The 4589-nt window shown below is 41.4% G+C and overlaps 1 pseudogene; it reads left to right on the top strand.

The window, feature by feature from the left end:
• The first annotated feature begins 410 nt into the window (after positions 1 to 410).
• On the top strand, positions 411 to 875 carry Mcfd2-ps1 (multiple coagulation factor deficiency 2, pseudogene 1; annotated as a pseudogene).
• The last annotated feature ends 3714 nt before the right edge of the window (positions 876 to 4589 follow it).

Here is a 4589-nt window from a genome sequence, read left to right on the forward strand (position 1 = left end):
AGAAAGAAAAAAAAATTTGAAAAGCTCCTGGGCCTCAAGTCAGTCCTGTTTCAAAGTCTCTAGCAGAGCACTTATACCAGTTGCCTCAACTACATTGCGTATTAATTTAAGGATCTATGCCTAGTACTTAGTTAGAATGTTAAGAAATTTGATTTCTTTAGCAGTATGTGGAATACTCTGGCTTCTTTTGTTTTTATTTATTTATTTACTTACTTAGTTATTATTTTTAATTCTAATGCCTTCCTTTCTAACTTTTCACTATAGGTTAGTGTCTGTCACTGCTGTCTCTCCCCACTGTAAATCTGTTTATTTCAACCTACTGTAATGCCTGCACTGCTATTAACAATTCCATTGCCTCTTATCAAATACAGAGTAAGAGATAAAAATAACAGCCCACAAAGGTTCATCCAGAAGTGCTTCGCGACTGCGCCAGGGATTATCAGGGTACCGGAAGCATGTCGTCCCTGCAGCTGCTCGGAGCTCCCTTCCTGTGTGTTCTGCTCTGGGCCTTTTGTGTTCCTGGTTCCAGGGCCAAGGAGCATGGGGCTGGTGTCCACCATGGCAGCGTGGGCCTGGACAAGAGCACAGTGCACGACCAAGAGCACATTATGGAACATCAGGAAGGTGTCATCAACCAGCCAGAGGTGGTCTCCACAGGAACTACAGCTCCATTATTTCAAAATGCATGATTATGATGGCAACAGTTTGCTTGATGGCTTAGAGCTCTCGACGGCCATCACTCACATGCACAAGGAGGAGGGGAGTGAGCAGGCCCCACCCATGAGTGAGGATGAGCTCATCAGCATCATAGAGACAACAACAAGAACAATGACAGCTACATCGACTATGCGGAGTTCACCAAGTCGCTGCAGTAGGCAGCTGGCCCTTTCCTGTATGCACATGTGACCCTTGCTAATGTGATGGACATTCTGGTAAGGAGAAGCAGCTTATTTCTGTCTGCTGCTGAGCGCTGGTAAAGCCTGTGGCAGTCTGTGAGACTGGGGTAGGAAGAAGCCACAAAGAATACAGAGAGAAACACCACCGGAACCTGAAGGAAACAGACCGGATAAACAGTTCTCTGCACCCAAATCCCGTGGGATGGAGAGCTAAACCTTCAGAGAGGCAGACAAGCCTGGGAAACCAGAAGAGACTGCTCCCTGCACACACATCTCGGACGCCAGAGGAAAAAGCCAAAGACCATCTGGAACCCTGGTGCACTGAAGCTCCCGGAAGGGGCGGCACAGGTCTTCCTGGTTGCTGCCGCTGCAGAGAGCCCGTGGGTAGCACCCCACGAGCGAACTTGAGCCTCGGGACCACAGGTAAGACCAACTTTTCTGCTGCAAGAAAGCTGCCTGGTGAACTCAAGACACAGGCCCACAGGAACAGCTGAAGACCTGTAGAGAGGAAAAACCACACGCCGGAAAGCAGAACACTCTGTCCCCATAACTGACTGAAAGAGAGGAAAACAGGTCTACAGCACTCCTGACACACAGGCTTATAGGACAGTCTAGCCACTGTCAGAAATAGCAGAACAAAGTAACACTAGAGATAATCGAATGGCGAGAGGCAAGCGCAGGAACCCAAGCAACAGAAACCAAGACTACATGGCACCATCAGAGCCCAATTCTCCCATCAAAACAAACATGGAATATCCAAACACACCAGAAAAGCAAGATCTAGTTCCAAAATCATTTTTGATCATGATGCTGGAGGACTTCAAGAAAGACGTGAAGAACTCCCTTAGAGAACAAGTAGAAGCCTACAGAGAGGAATCGCAAAAATGCCTGAAAGAATCGCAAAAATCCCTGAAAGAATTCCAGGAAAACATAAATAAACAAGTAGAAGCCCATAGAGAGGAGACACAAAAATCCCTGAAAAAATTCCAGGAAAACATAAATAAACAAGTAGAAGCCCATAGAGAGGAGACACAAAAATCCCTGAAAGAATTCCAGGAAAACACAATCAAACAGTTGAAGGAATTAAAAATGGAAATAGAAGCAATCAAGAAAGAACACGTGGAAACAACCCTGGATAGAAAGCCAAAAGAAGAGACAAAGAGCTGTAGATACAAGCTTCACCAACAGAATACAAGAGATGGAAGAGAGAATCTCAGGAGCAGAAGATTCCATAGAAATCATTGACTCAACTGTCAAAGATAATGTAAAGCAGAAAAAGCTACTGGTCCAAAACATACAGGAAATCCAGGACTCAATGAGAAGATCACACCTAAGGATAATAGGTATAGAAGAGAGTGAAGACTCCCAGCTCAAAGGACCAGTAAATATCTTCAACAAAATCATAGAAGAAAACTTCCCTAACCTAAAAAAAGAGATACCCATAGACATACAAGAAGCCTACAGAACTCCAAATAGATTGGACCAGAAAAGAAACACCTCCCGTCACATAATTGTCAAAACACCAAACGCACAAAATAAAGAAAGAATATTAAAAGCAGTAAGGGAAAAAGGTCAAGTAACATATAAAGGGAGACCTATCAGAATCACACCAGACTTCTCGCCAGAAACTATGAAGGCCAGAAGATCCTGGACTGATGTTATACAGACCCTAAGAGAACACAAATGCCAGCCCAGGTTACTGTATCCAGCAAAACTCTCAATTAACATTGATGGAGAAACCAAGATATTCCATGACAAAACCAAATTTACACAATATCTTTCCACAAATCCAGCACTACAAAGGATAATAAATGGTAAAGCCCAACATAAGGAGGCAAGCTATACCCTAGAAGAAGCAAGAAACTAATCATCTTGGCAACAAAACAAAGAGAATGAAAGCACACAAACATAACCCCATATCCAAATATGAATATAACGGGAAGCAATAATCACTATTCCTTAATATCTCTCAACATCAATGGCCTCAACTCCACAATAAAAAGACAAAGATTAACAAACTGGATACACAACGAGGACCCTGCATTCTGCTGCCTACAGGAAACACACCTCAGAGACAAAGACAGACACTACCTCAGAGTGAAAGGCTGGAAAACAACTTTCCAAGCAAATGGTCAGAAGAAGCAAGCTGGAGTAGCCATTCTAATATCAAATAAAATCAATTTCCAACTAAAAGTCATCAAAAAAGATAAGGAAGGACACTTCATATTCATCAAAGGAAAAATCCACCAAGATGAACTCTCAATCCTAAATATCTATGCCCCAAATACAAGGGCACCTACATACGTAAAAGAAACCTTACTAAAGCTCAAAACACACATTGCACCTCACACAATAATAGTGGGAGATTTCAACACCCCACTCTCATCAATGGACAGATCATGGAAACAGAAATTAAACAGTGATGTCGACAGACTAAGAGAAGTCATGAGCCAAATGGACTTAACGGATATTTATAGAACATTCTATCCTAAAGCAAAAGGATATACCTTCTTCTCAGCTCCTCATGGTACTTTCTCCAAAATTGACCATATAATTGGTCAAAAAACGGGCCTCAACAGGTACAGAAAGATAGAAATAATCCCATGCTTGCTATCGGACCACCACAGCCTAAAACTGGTCTTCAATAACAATAAGGGAAGAATGCCCACATATACGTGGAAATTGAACAATGCTCTACTCAATGATAACCTGGTCAAGGAAGAAATAAAGAAAGAAATTAAAAACTTTTTAGAATTTAATGAAAATGAAGATACAACATACCCAAACTTATGGGACACAATGAAAGCTGTGCTAAGAGGAAAACTCATAGCGCTGAGTGCCTGCAGAAAGAAACAGGAAAGAGCATATGTCAGCATCTTGACAGCACACCTAAAAGCTCTAGAACAAAAAGAAGCAAATACACCCAGGAGGAGTAGAAGGCAGGAAATAATCAAACTCAGAGCTGAAATCAACCAAGTAGAAACAAAAAGGACCATAGAAAGAAAAAACAGACCCGAAAGTTGGTTCTTTGAGAAAATCAACAAGATAGATAAACCCTTAGCCAGACTAACGAGAGGACACAGAGAGTGCGTCCAAATTAACAAAATCAGAAATGAAAAGGGAGACATAACTACAGATTCAGAGGAAATTCAAAAAATCATCAGATCTTACTATAAAAACCTATATTCAACAAAACTTGAAAATCTTCAGGAAATGGACAATTTCCTAGACAGATACCAGGTATCGAAGTTAAATCAGGAACAGATAAACCAGTTAAACAACCCCATAACTCCTAAGGAAATAGAAGCAGTCATTAAAGGTCTCCCAACCAAAAACAGCCCAGGTCCAGACGGTTTTAGTGCAGAATTCTATCAAACCTTCATAGAAGACCTCATACCAATATTATCCAAACAATTCCACAAAATTGAAACAGATGGAGCACTACCGAATTCCTTCTATGAAGCCACAATTACTCTTATACCTAAACCACACAAAGACACAACAAAGAAAGAGAACTTCAGACCAATTTCCCTTATGAATATCGATGCAAAAATACTCAATAAAATTCTGGCAAACCGAACTCAAGAGCACATCAAAACAATCATCCACCATGATCAAGTAGGCTTCATCCCAGGCATGCAGGGATGGTTTAATATACGGAAAACCATCAACGTGATCCATTATATAAACAAA

Source organism: Rattus norvegicus, chromosome X (genome assembly GCF_036323735.1).
Source record: "Rattus norvegicus strain BN/NHsdMcwi chromosome X, GRCr8, whole genome shotgun sequence".
In the NCBI taxonomy this organism is placed as follows: Eukaryota; Metazoa; Chordata; class Mammalia; order Rodentia; family Muridae; genus Rattus; species Rattus norvegicus.